Here is a 14,986-nt window from a genome sequence, read left to right as displayed (position 1 = left end):
GACAGGGGCAGAGGTTTTTTCGTCTAGTCTCTGCGTCAAGACCGATTCTGGGGCCCACCCAGCCTCCTGTCCAATGGGTACCGGGGTCCTTTCCGGCCGGGGCGTGAAGCTGACCACTCACCCCATCTAGTGCCGAGGTCAAGAATGAGTAGGAGCTATGCCACCTCTCCCCCCAAGCGCCTAAATGGCGGATAGCGGGAAAAACTTTACTTATTTACTTTTTGGGTTATAATACTTTATCTGTCGGTCTCCTATCTAAACAAGTAAAAATGTTTACATAATTTTCGCTTAATACCGGTTATCAACTTCGTATCTCATTCTGATATAAGAACATAGTCGTGGTTGTTTGAGAGCAAAGTGCTGAGTAGTGTGCCAGTCCAGGTCTGTGGTTCAATTCCCGAACTGACTGAGCCTTGAGATGAAAGGTAAACCAGGCTTCGGCATGTTGATCTGGCTTATAAGAAAAACGAAGAAGGTGTAATTACATGATTTCTGGAACGCCTTACTTCACCTAAATTAGACTGAATGCTTAATTTTGGCTTTGTGGAACACATTGAGTTGAAGGAATGTGGCCCAGATGGCCATTTGCGGGTCACCCTCCTCGGCCTTCCTTCTGTCCCAAGGGAGCCTGAAGTAGAAACAAAGAAAATACTTAAGCCACCCCAGACATGGTGTGCATCCCTTCCAGATGCGGGGTGATGACTGCATTACGACCATCGCATCATTGCGATGGACCAATTGACTTTGAGCTCAGCTTAAGGCGCGTTCCCGCCGTTGTGGAGGAACGAATCAGGTCGCAGCTTTTAAGCCAAATTCAATGACAAATTACGTAATGCAGGGGTATTTAAGCGCGATCGTGGTTGCGGGGCGCTCTCTCTTTGCCGACCACACCAGAGCACTGACTGAGAGATTTGACTCGAGGTTAGCTGGTGTGGGGAACCCCTTAGTTCGGCAACTCGGGAGGCACTCGTGCCGAACGAGGGCTGCCAGAGGTCGCCCAAGGGCAACCGAGGGCGACCGATGTCCAGCAGGCCAGCCGAGGCCGTCCCCAAACGACGGCCAAGTCGGCACAACTAGTGGTTAGACTACTCGGCTACCCTGACTGAGGTTTTCCGTGCTTTTCCTCAGTTGTAAGGCGAATGCCAGGGTATAACTTAATAGGGGCACGGCCCGCCACCCTCCCCCCCCGATCGTGGAGGCCATCAGCTGAAATGATCTTCCCCCCACGCCGCAGAGGCCTTCAGCCGAAACGGCCCCCCCCTCTCTGGGTTCAAACCCCAGAGATCCAACCAACCAAATTCCTTTGGACAACTTGCCTGACGGGATAACCTCCCATCAGCAGCAACAGATCCCAGTTTGAATGGTCGAGGCTCCAGCCACGGCGTAACCCTGTTAGCGTCAGAAAAATTTTCGTTTTTTTTTTTATATTAAGACCGTTTACCATTTCCAGCAATGCGCCTTGAGTGCAGGAATGGTGTCACCTAGGTAGGGACGATGCTTGCGCTTGCGCAGGCCTCCGCCCTCGGTTAGCTTTTTGGTTGGTTGGTTGGTTGGTCGGGGCGCTCTCAAAAAGTTTTGGTCCTTCGGTCGAGCGGGGGTGTTTTTCTTAACAAACGTACGAAAGAACAAAGGAACAGCCGAGCCATCCAGCTGCCTCCGTGAATAGTGCTTAAAATATATATATGTTCCTGCGCGTATTAAGGAAAAATAAAGTGTCGTCGATCAGTGCAACACAGAAAGACTTTGTTATCCATTTGTGCAGAAACCTGCTCCACCTTCTAATTCCCGTATATTCCCAGGGAGTCGGAAACTCGTGCTCACCGACAACCTCACACCATGATCAACAATCCCTTTCTGTATCTTTACACATCCCACGTCAAGAAGCTGTAACCATATGAGCAAACCAGGCTACGACTACGAGTATACTAAACAAGCAGTGTGACGTGTGGTGGAAGGAAAGGGACGGTTACAGTAGATAGAACATGTGGAACCAACATGTAGCAAGTGAAAAGCTAAGCCACGATCAGCTTACTGTCTGTGATTGCCGCTAAATAGTCCTGTGCTCGCGGTTATGTTAAGAGAAAGACACAGTTTTAGTGTATTCCTGTACTAATGAAAATGAGTTAAAGATTTTCTGAAACGTCATGTTGATTTATACTTTGGTAGGCAACATGTTTCCGACGTAAATAGTTTATCTTCGGTCATCTTGCTATAATCGTAAACCATTCTAATAATGATCAGTGTCTAATGAAATCTAACTGTTTACGTCCAGAAACTTTGGACAATATTCTTAAAATCAGTATAATATAACTTCACATTACTATTTAAGACTTTTGACAGAGGACTATAGTTCGAAATAGTGTTTTTGTGTAGTATTCTCCATCTCATTCATGGCGTAATCCCGCACACAATGATGGATGATGAATTTCGGTCAGAATCTTTATAAAACTATTTTAAAATATATAAATATTTAAAATATCCGTCAATCACAATAAAATTAAAAGATTAAAATATCATATTATGTTCCCTATCGAGTACTCGATTTACATATGGAACTTACACAACATGTTTCGGCTAAAAGTAGCCATCTTCTGGTGTATTATATATAAACTTTTTACTGAATTACTTTTTACGATTTTAATGACTTTTAATGATTTTTCTTCTGATGTTTTGTCCTTTATATTGATTCACTATTCGTTGTAGTACCATTTGTTGTGGTATCCCAGGTCGCAAATATGTTAATTTACGTATTGATGTCGAAGTTCGTATATGGACTGTGAAGTAAATGTTTTAATATTAATGAAAATGAATATAGAAAACAAAATAATACTCGATAGGGAACATAATATGATATTTTAATCTTTTAATATTTAAATTTTATTGTGATTGACGGTTATTTTAAATATTTATATATTTTAATACTATTCACAATATGACGCATCTACAATACCTTATAAAACTATTTTATTCACCAATAATTAAATTTAAAATAACCAAGATACATGAATTAATAACGAAACTGAACCATAAACATATTTCTTACCTCGTGTACCCACTATTTCTTGTATTGTTCTGTTCTCTATGTTCGGTTAGGACGTAATTATTCCGCCATATTTACTTCGTTCCTTCTTACCCGTATTTTCAGTTCTGTTTCTTCAATCACACTCTTCATTGGTGTTCCACTGTTTCAGAGCATGCATCATAATCTTCATTCTGTGGTTCAGAATGAACTGCAGTGACCACATTATGATGATGGACCCTTGCGTTAGTTATGCCAATGTGATATATGAGGGAGATCGTCAACACAAATAATTAATTCGTTCCGAAAAAAATGTATTCAAAGTTTTATGAAACCGTGACTGACAATAATCGGCTATTCTCGAGTAATGTTAAGAATTTTAAAAAATGTTTCAACTAATATTTCTTGGTTTATACAACCATTTATGGGACACCGGTAAATTGATCCTTTGGGACCTTCTCTCTCCAAAATGGAACTTATTCTTTGTCTTGGAAAAGTAGAAAATAGAGGCTCGAAACTTTTAGCAGTTCTCATGGCCATGAAAATGGCAAAGTTCTTACTCGTTTGTATCATTTCGGTCCAAGAATGTTACTTAAGTCTGGATAACAGATAATCCAGTTTCGTCCATGAAGTACATTCCTGAATTTAGAAACTTGTGTTATCCATGAAATCTTCCAGAATATATAAAAAAAAAAAAAAAATCACACCTGTTTCGTTGGGCCCAGTTATTCTGGTGGCTTCTGGTTTGAGAAGGCTAACTTTTGGTTTTAGTATTAAAATATATTAAAATTAGCCGTCAATCACAATATAATATTATTAAAAGATTAAACTATCATTTTACGTTCCCTATCGAGTACTCGATTTACATGTGGAACATACACTACATGTTTCGGCTATATATAGCCATCATCAGGTGTTATATATTAAAACTTTTCACTGAATTACTGATTTTTTACTGATTTATTAATGATTTTTAGTAGTCGCAAGGCACACAGGACAGCACAACACAGAAGAACGCGGACAAACATCCATGGCTTGAGTAGGATTCGAACCCACGGTCCCATCGACCAAGCGCACAAGGCCCACGTCTCAGACCGCGCGGCCACTGTGACAGAAAATGCTTGAAGAATGCTAAATGAAATTTTGTATGAATCAATAGAATGCGGTGGAAATTCTTCGTAATTCACATTATCAAAAGCCTCATCTCTTGTAACAGCGACAGCCGGCCTTTGAATTAATTCACAAAGAGTGCTTAAGGAATCTACTGGCAGATAATGATACTCTTGAAGCGTTCTATTGAACAAATTCTGGAACTTTTAACGTGAATTGCCGTAACCAGCCAGCCCAATTCTGAAGTAACAAGCGAGCGAGGACAAAGGAGTTGTGAAGTCAGTGGAAGTTGGGAGGTGACTGTCTTGAGAAGACATCGAAGTGATCGCCAAATCACAGAAGTGAGCGTAAACCGACAGGTATCTGGAGACTGGAAGAACAGTTTTAAGACGTAGAAGAGAACAGATAATCAGGACTGCGATTCGTGAAAAGACAGGAAATATTCAGTTGTGAAATAAATCTGTCTCGTGCTTTAAACAAAGAACCCAATGTGAAATCACTGATTACATTACAATATAAAATAATCATGTGTTTGGATTTGTGAATTTTTGGATAATTTAACACATTTATAATGTGTGAAGTGTAGAGATTTCGACCAATAACTATTAATGAAATAAGTAATAAGTCTACTTTATAATAACAAGCATGTTTAACTGAGAAAAATGTGGGAATAATTCACGCTGATGAAGGAGCCTTCTGGAAATTACAAGGTAAACGGGAAAGTTAAAGTTCAGATACTGTAGATATCGACAGATTTATCCCTACCCCAATTTTCCAATCATCAGCTTGCAAGAAGACTTCGGATACAACGAATGCTAGATAAAAAAATACCAAAACTGAAATCGGATTTATATTTAATAGGTGGAAGAAGAATTGACGGACAAGATAAAAAGTGGAAAGATTCGGATATACCAGGTCTCGTGTCTCACTCATATTACATAAAGTTTTAAAGGAAGATGACTGTATCTTGCGACTTCGGAAGGATATTAAAAATGCATGTTGTGGCCAATTTTAGGATACAAATATTTGTCTGGTGTGACTGAAGAGATTTAATGAAGTATCAGTGAGGGTAACCGAATTTCGTACATAGAATATTTGCGACCTTTGAAGTAGCCTACTAATCATAGTCTGTCTTTGCAGGTCAGAAATTGATATTATTTATCTTTTCTTTAAACTTTATACCTAATGAATCTTTTAAGGAATTTCCTGTTGTAATTTACTGGAATAATTGCCATAACACAAGCCAGTAAGTGAACACTGCCCAGAGCTTGTTCGGTTGAGTTCAGAGCTATTTAAACCAAGGACTGTGTTAACAGTGTTTATCCTATAAATACCACAACGTTCAGTTTAGAATATTCTGCCCTCCCGCCTAGTATGCGAAACACAAAGATTACAAGACTATAGACCTAAATTACATGTTCCTTTGCACGGATCTGTGACGGCATGTGAAGAACACAGACTGACGTAACAATGTTTCTAACTAGGATGGTGAAATCTGCATAACAACGAGCATCATAAATTGTTCTCTTCACCGCGTGCTATTAGGGGAATGAAATCAAGAAACTCGTACAAAATTTCGATCTGAAAATCTGAATGTAAGAGACCACGAAAACGACCAGAGATGGGAGAATAATATTTATATTAATTAAGATAGTGTAATTGCGTCATATTGTGAATATTATAACAATTATTTATTTTAATCCGTCTGATCACAATATTTAAAATTTCTTATAATTAAGATAATAAAATATCATTGATGTTCCATATCGATTGATCGATTTACATTTCGGAACATTTACACAACATGTTTCGGTTTTTATAAAACCATCATCAGGTGTAAAATATATCTAAGAACTTAAAACTCAATTATGATTTCTGTAGTATTTTGGTGATGTTTCATTACGTTTGTTTTTCCATTTTTGGGCGAAGGTGTAGGAGTGAGTGTCCCGATATATCCAGAAGTACTAGTGTCTTCGAATAGGTGTGGGTCAATGATATTTTATTATCTTAATTATAAGAAATTTTAAATATTGTGATCAGAGGGATTAAAATAAATAATTATTAATTTATATTAATTGTTTGATTGTATGAACTGGATTAAGGTGCCTCAGGTAGGTTAGGGACCTGTGGCGAGAGCTTGTGAAAACAGTAATAAAACTTATGGTTTCATAAAATACATTCAGTGAATATTAATTACTCAGGATTGGTTGTGTTCCATGTGCAATCTTTGTTCTGCTCTGTTTGGGCAGAGCAACGGACCTGTCGTAAGTCAGAACACTGAATAATAATAATAATAAGTGATTTGGCCGCCTGTCGGTAGGCTACCAGGTGAGCGTTGAGACCCGGTCCGAATCCTAGTACGTGCTTGTGGCGTCGCGTTGTTCTGGTACAGATCAATACGAGCCCGAGTCTCTGAGGAGGCCGTCCAGTGCTCTGCATGTTGGGCTGTTAGTTTTATGAACGGTTAATTACCCTCTCCAATCTATCTCTCATCAGATCATGTTGGGCTGACACTGATGTAGAGTATCCAGTTCACGGACCACACACTCGAAAATTTGTAGATTCATGTACACAAACTAGTGCTGTGACGAGTTATCTCTGAAATGTTCTTGTGTTTCATCTCAAAATTTTACCGTTAACTCTAGTGTTTCTCCGATATCATCATGTTATCGGCTACAATCATTTGACTTTTACGCACGCATTTATCTTCCTATCCATCCACTCATCCACTATTAATTGGATCGATTAATCGATTATATTCTTACTTATAGTTGAAATTTTCTACAATTCAGTTCGTAATAAAATTATTTTGAGTTCCGTAAAGATTGAATCTTATTTCATATGTGAATGAATTTCAAAATAATTTTAACCCTTTTAAAGCACGGTGGTAAGTATATGTACCACTTGTTTAAACTTTCAGTGACGCTTCATTTTAGGAACAGATTGTATGGTATCGTATGAATCTCGGAATGAACATCGATTATGTACCTAAACAGCATAAACCAGTTAATTTTTGTAATGGAGCTGAACTGTAAAATATTTAGATGAATTGCTGTCATCCGATGTCTTAATTGGGATTCACATTTGCTGTAATACGTCGAAACTTGCAACATTTTCAAGAATAATTGCATTAGAATCAAAATATTATAAAAGATAAGAGCGAATAACTGAAGGTTAGAGGATGATGAAGACAAGGCTGCCATAATGTAGACATTTATTTATTTAATGATTGATCTTTGTACTCAGAGAATTTTTTATCATAATCGTGTCTTACATTCAGTGGGCAGCGATAATGACGAAAGTTTTTGCTAATTTTTTTATGTTTTTTTTGTAATAAAACTTTTGTTCGTGTTTAAACAAAACCTTGTTCCATCTGTTTGGCGTGTATGGCCGTCTGTATAATAATTCCTTGCTATTCATTACAGATCCATATGAAAGATGTTTTATGCCATCGTGAAAATATACATTTTACAGACAAATACCGGTGTTTAAAATTTAAATATTTATTTAATGGGATCAGATAGAATAATGCGCCATGTTACAAGGAAATGTTAGCACGCCCTTCAAGGTGCTTAAAGCGTTATTTTCTAGCACATCCAAATGCACATAATCGTTTGTTGTTTCGTGCAAAGAAAGTGACCTCCTTGTGAGGGTATATCACATATTTATCTCAGGACATCTTTTTAAAATAAATTAACAGTAGGAAGTATTAATCCTTGTTATATTCTTCGAGCTGTCAGAACACTAGCCTTGTAATCCTGGGGTCCAGGGTTCAATTCCCGGTGGTGCTCAGATTTATAACTTGTGTTGGGCAAGGCCGTGGTCTAGGCAACACGGAGTTTTCCTCCGGGGGCTTCCCCGGTTTCTCCGTGGCATCCCAACAATTACTCCATTCACACACAGAAGAAGGCAATGGCAAACCACTTCTGGATCATCTGCCAAGAACGTATATGAACAGGTCCCAGTCCGAGAAAAGGATGGAAGGATCTTGTTCATATGGACCTGTCGTCAGACAGAACACTAAATAAATAAAAAAAATACTGCTTTATTTGACAAATATTTTAGTTCAGAGTATCAACTGGTGTAGTATTAAAAGAATGGTCTATTTGCTAAAAATATATGTCCATGATGTCTGTTTCAAATGACAGTGGACTGTGGACTGTAACCAATCTATTGAACGCACTCTTCTATTTCCTGGATGTAACTAGAATGGAGCATTATGAATGCTATCTTGACGCTGCTGTGTTTTAGGAAGCAAATGACAGTTACACTTTGCAGTTGTGATGTGAAGGATGAACGAGCTGTCATTTTGAGACCGTCGTTTGTGATAGTGGATCCTCTTTCGCGTGAGAGGAAAAGTGAAACATGCGAAAGGAATTTCCAACCCAAAGGTCGTTTAGACTAGAGGTGTGTAAAATACGGTCTCCACGTCAGTGTCATCTTGGCAGATGATCCAGAAGTGGTTTGCCATTGCCTTCTTCTGTGTGTGAATGGAGTAATTGTTGGGATGCCACGGAGAAACCGGGGAAACCCCCGGAGGAAAACTCTCCGTGTTGCCTAGACCACGGTCTTGCCCAACACAAGTTATAAATTCGGGCACCGCCGGGAATCGAACCCGAGACCCCAAGGATTACAAGGCCAGCGTTCTAACCGGTAGACCACCTCATCTTATTATTATTTAGTGTTCTGTCTGACGACAGGTCCGTATGAACAGGATCCTTCCATCCTTTTCTCGGACTGGGACCTATTCATATACGTTTTTGGCAGATGATCCAGAAGTGGTTTGCCATTGCCTTCTTCTGTGTGTGAATGGGATGCCACGGAGAAACCGGGGAAGCCCCCGGAGGAAAACTCCGTGAAGCCTAGACCACGGCCTTGCCCAACACAAGTTATAAATTCGGGCACCGCCGGGAATCGAACCCGAGACCCCCAGGATTACAAGGCCAGCGTTCTAACCGCTAGACCACCGTGGCTAGGATATAAGTAATAGAGTCTTTTGTCAATTGACAATTTCTCATACAAAGTAGGCATGTAGAAAATAAATTGAAACGGTAAAAACGTAATAAATAATGAAAATAAGTAAAATGTATATTACACCAAAAATTAAACACGTTTTTGATATTCTGGGTTTCGTTTCTTATTTTGTTTGATGATAATGTAAATGCGTGAGAAAACCAACCAGAATCAAATAAATAATTAGAAAAAACATTTCTCATGAGTTTGGTGTAGGTTTCTGCAAAATAACTTTATTATTTATTCTAATTCGTGCAATTTTGTTATGGATTCTTTTTTTTGTGATTTCTAGTTTGCTGAACAAAAATACGTTTTATTTCTTTCTCAACGGTGCCCTGCCTAAATCACTTCTGTGAAGCTCATTTCGAATTATAACAATTATTAAGCCCTGGTGTAGAATTTCACTTGCGTTAAAATTGACAAAACAGGTCTAAATTCCGTGTTCAGGCATTCTTTCCAAATGTTCTTGCTGATTCCTCTCACAATGTTTTTATTATTTATTTTTCTAGCATCTTCATCACATGAATTCGCTGTCTCCAATTTTTATGTTAATAGTGATAGAAATCACGCTCTAGTTTGTTTTAATGGAATCTATTAGCGACGGGTTATACGTTATATAACTACGCCGTGTCGACAGAGGCGCTATATTATTGGTTTACATTAACGATGCTGTCAGTAGCTCAGACTACGCAGCGTCTAGTGATAGGATGATTAATGAACGATTAATTTTAAACGATGTCAAGGAAAGCGTTCGTGGCCTTGGTACTACCCTGGTATTTGCCTGGAAGTGTTGAGTAAAACCACGAAGTGCCTTGGAATAGGTAATCTCAGAGTCTAAACTTAAACCCGAAATTTGCCGAGTAGGGGACCACGGGGTAGAAGGGGGTATCGACTTTATTTCGACTGCAATGCGTTGCGATCTATCGAGATCGGGTGAAATACCATTAGCATACAGCACAGGGTTATCCTATGTCAGTCAGCGCCATTTTGTGGTTACAGTTTCTGAAATAATCACCATGTTGGATGTTGCTACTATATTTTCGAAATTTTTCACAACTTGCAGTGCAAAATGGGGCAAGTTACATTTTTGTAAAAAAATTATATTTAAAAAACTGTAACTCTTAGAACTAAACTAATAACTCGTTATAAATTTCAAATTGACAATAAATCTACACAAGGTTCCTCCATGTGTTATCTTTGTTAAGGTCCCTTCCACATGCCTCCAAAGATTAAGTTCCCCGTTCTGCCCTGGGCTCCCCTACTAATCAAAAGAGCTAATTATTCGGCGACGTAGTTGGGTGAGTCACGTGCTGAATATCATGTCGCTGTACGCACTTAGAAGTTTCAGTTCTCCTGCCCTCCCTCCGCTTCGGACCCCCTTGCAATGATTTAAACCAGATGCCTCCTGAATAAGTTAGAGCCACTTAACAGATGTTTTAAGTCGCTTGGACAATGACACATGCGGTTAGAAATGAACGATAATTTGGGAAGGATCAGTCTTGGGCTATTTTGAGGTTAAGATTGTCCTAAGCGATAGGAAATATCTGAAATCCACGGCAGCTGATCATCGGACCGAGAAGAAGTAAAAGATTTTATTAGCAGAAAGTTACGAATAAAGCCTATCGGAAAGTCTCTCAGTAAATCGAGCTGATACACCCAAAAATATTTCTGAAGCGTCACTAGGATGAGACATGCGTTCAACTTTTCCAGTTCTCCACCGTGTTCTGTGAATTTTCAAAGAAAGTTGTCACCTGAATCCTTACTTACCACTCATTTTCGACCTTCCATATCATGAAAACTGCAGTCGAAACATATTCACTTGCAGGATAGTTTACTATAGTAATTTATAATCAAAAGATAGCAAATCTCGGACGAAGAAACTATTGTGACACGTGGTTAAGTTTCGAAAAGGGCAAGGTTTTGTATATAGACCGTGTGGCCTAATGGATAAGGCGTCGGACTTCGGATCCGAAGATTGCAGGTTCGAGTCCTGTCACGGTCGTTAAGTTTTTTATTTTGTAACTATTTTTATATCTTTGATCTTTTTTGAACTTTAAACAATTTTACGCTGAAAAGACACCGATAAACGACACCGCGTAGAAAATGGTTCTTTAATAAACGTGATACGAACTTGGTTACTTCGTCACCAGTTGCCGCTGTGCGCTGTTATCGGAGGTTCTGACGCGTAGTACATTGATTCCCTACAAGATGACGCGCGCATAGTGAAATGTAAGATTTTCAAGTACAACCCCGACCGAGTGGTCGCCGTCTACCACGTGCCAACAGCCTATTCGGAGGGTGGATGAACCGGTAGAGATTCATGGCACCATCAGGCCCTTGGGGTGAGAAATCACCCCTTAAGGCGGATGAACCCGGATGGGTCAACGGCATATGATGCGGGAATCCACTGCATTAATGATCCTCAGGACTTCCCAGGTATCAGAAATCCTAGGACAGACTGGTATCCCATATGAGAAGTATAAGCATGTTGGATCCACTTTTGGATGGTCTTGAAATGATTGTTACGAGATGACCTCGGCTGTGGATTAAAACAAGTGTTTTCGTGGAGCAACGTAAGCCTATATTTGCCTGCAAACCATAATTACATGACTTATTTTGTTTTAAAAACGCAATAATCTTTCAGTTGCGATGTATGTTGAGAATTATAGAGACTTCCCGGAAGAATCGATTTGACGTTATGTCCACTTTCTGATATTTATTAATTCTCCTGTGGTAGTCAAACCGACTGGATATCGTACTCTTCTTTTAGACGAATGGAATATGTGTCAGGATTTTAACGCGTGACTTTTACATCACTGTATAATTCACATGGAGAGACTCGGTAAAACCACAAAGAGTCCTCCGTCAAGGCATCCGGTAGCTAAATTGTGTGTCACACGTTTTAAGCTTTATCTTACGTAAATACATGAGTTTAGTTGCTGTTTGTACGAGGAGCGTCCTCAAAGTGAGTTTCCCACTCGTCCCACAGCTAGCAAACCTTATATTGCGCGAAGCGACTGTGCGTACATGATAGAGCAATGACGTAGCATGGCGCATGCACTAATGGCACCTCCCGCGTTCTCACAGTAGCATCGTTGCTGCTGTTGAAGATGGAGGTTCTTATTCCAGCTCCCGCCGACTGTGAAGTGCGGTCAGTGATAACGCTAGGCCGCACACGGCTCGACGGACAGCAAGTCTCCTGCAGGAGTTCAGCTAGGAGGTGTTTAATCATTCACCCTACAGCCCGGACCTCGCTCCCAGTGATTTCCATCTTTTCCTACACCTCAAGAAATTCCTGTCCGGTCAGCGTCAGCGTTTTGAGAATGACAGAGAGGCGGAGATGGTTGTCACACAGTGGTTCCAATCCCAGGCGGCAGACTTCTACGACACAGGTATTCAAAAGTTGGTCCCACGGTATGACAAATGTCTCAATTCCGGTGGCGAATATGTTGAAAAATAGCTGGGCACTTGCTGTATCTGTTGCAATAAATATTTCCATGAAATTGTGTTTTGTTTCTGTAAACGGCCCCAGGGAAACTTACTTTGTGGACGAGCCTCGTACATTTTGTTTTGCATTAGTCGAGGTAGAAGCTTAAAGCACTTCTTTATTTATAATATTTTTCGTCAATTACGTACATAGAAACAAAAGAGAATGATTTTAATTGAATATATTTCATGGTTGTAATTTAATACTCTGCGTGACGTACGGTTTATCGTGTGGGCAGTGGGAATAGAAGTTTTGTGGCATCATAGGGGCGAAACATGTAGCACTTAAATTCAATTCTGATGTTATCAGTACTATATAAATCATAGCGTTGCATAGTAGTAGAATGATGCATTGGTACGGTGATGACCCAGCGCACCTGATGCTATTCATCAGTACGACAACCAAGAGGCGTGATCAAAGCACCTTATCTTCCTGTGCACTCATTAATTGATCCACATCGGAGGCTGACTGACATAAGTATATTCTGGTGTGTTTCATAATGGCGCACTGTACATTACAGCAGGTACCTTTCCAACTGTTTCAGTTGAGCCAACTTTCCGTGCGTTTAAACATATTACAAACTAGAAAATAATTCTTTAGTAACATTTTATAACGAGGGTACGGAGACAATTCGACTAGGAGCTTTATAACTTGAATTCTTCATCCAAATATTATTTGAGGTACGCGTTTAAGAAATAAGAAATTCGTAAAGCCACGGTGGTCTAGCGGTTATAACGCTGGCCTTGTAATCCTGGAGGGTCTCGGGTTCGATTCCCGGCGGTGCCCGAATTTATAGCTTGTGTTGGGCAAGGCCGTGGTCTAGGCAACACGGAGTTTTCCTCCGTGGCATCCCAACAATTACTCCATTCACACACAGAAGAAGGCAATGGCAAACCACTTCTGGATCATCTGCCAAGAACGTATATGAACAGGTCCCAGTCCGACAGTATGACAGCCTGAAGGAACAGACCACCAGAGTCGCCTGTGAAAATATGGGAGTATAATATTAAAATGGGTTTTATCAAATACGATATGGAGGTGTGAATTTTAATTATTCTTGTGGGTCAGGGAAGTGACAAGTGTCAGAATGTTGTGAAGATGATAATGAACTTCCGGTTTTTATAGGGCAGCAGATTTATTGACAAGCTGAGTCACTAGTATCTTCCTCAGAAGGACTCTATTTTATTAAATGGGTTAATATTTTACAATTTAAATAATTGGTTTGAATACATTCACGTTCCTCCGTTATTTACACAAATAATAGAGAAACTACGTGTTTTATATAAAGGCGTGACTTGGTGACAACGGCCTCGTTTGTTACAGCGGTAAATATCACATGAACATGAAGTTATAAGGGGATATATTGCGAAATGGACATGCAGACTAAGTTATAACCTACCATAGTCTCAAATATGTTCTCGTTAACATCTGGACCTATTATTTGTGGTCGCGAGTCAATTGTTTGCTTCGTTCTTTGCTCGTATTAGCTACAATAGACGGGAGGTGTATATTTCAGAACTGTTCAGGAACAAACATCTGTCTGTCTCTGTGTTTGTTATGCAACTCTCGATATATCTCAGATATTGGATGGAAATTATGCCATCTGGTGTTTCATCCTCAAATACAGCATTCCTCCAAACCAATCGTCTTCATTGCAAGCGTTTGACTGTAAACTTATGTATAAAAGTTTCACTTGCTAATGAGGTAAAAATGTGTGGGTTGTTCACTGCATTTAAGCATTTTAATTAACGGTTATTGTCTGTGAAATGTTTACTTATGGCTTTTATTTAATTCTCATAAACAGCTGTTGCTTTACTAAAATTGAACCGCGTTCATTACGAGACCAGTCAAATTCTGGATCAGAGATGAAGCCCCTAACTTATGATCGTGTGTATTATAAAGTGCCTGCTTGGTCAGGTTCATTGCACATCTATTTGGATGGTGATAGATGTGTGGAGAAATGGTGAAATGATGATTAACCGGTGGGGAGGAACGGAAAAAATCAGAGAAGAACTTTCCCCAGTGTCATTTTATTTACAATGGAACTCACCTGAGCCACTCGCACCTGAAATTAAATCTCAGCACTGAGAAACCAGCGTTTTAGGCGCCTGAATTTGGCACGATCGATCTAAGACCATTCATTATTCGACTGACTAGTGTAATAAAAGTGATATGCTTTCTTAGACAAAGGGGATTAAGTGTTTTGAAAGTGACTTTCGTTCTCTAAAGGATCGAAACGCATTATTAAAAAAAACAAAGTCTGTCGGTTTTTATGCAGATTATTGGAATATAACGTATATGCCACTTTAGTTCTCAATTGCTCATAATTTGCAAGAGGACACTGCTATAGGCAATCT

General features: G+C 39.5%; 1 non-coding gene across 1 annotated transcript; it reads left to right on the top strand.

Annotated features, from left to right (window-relative positions):
- The first annotated feature begins 11,071 nt into the window (after window positions 1-11,071).
- TRNAR-UCG (transfer RNA arginine (anticodon UCG)) lies at window positions 11,072-11,144 on the top strand. Its single transcript has one exon. It is a non-coding gene; the product is annotated as a tRNA-Arg (tRNA).
- Window positions 11,145-14,986: the final 3,842 nt, after the last annotated feature.

Source organism: Zootermopsis nevadensis, unplaced genomic scaffold (assembly GCF_977971745.1).
Source record: "Zootermopsis nevadensis isolate Lab colony 2312 unplaced genomic scaffold, Znev_1.0 Znev_ptg000021l, whole genome shotgun sequence".
Classification (NCBI taxonomy): domain Eukaryota; kingdom Metazoa; phylum Arthropoda; class Insecta; order Blattodea; family Termopsidae; genus Zootermopsis; species Zootermopsis nevadensis.
The sequence above is the reverse complement of the archived record's forward strand: the minus strand, read 5'-3'. Positions and strand labels throughout refer to the sequence as shown.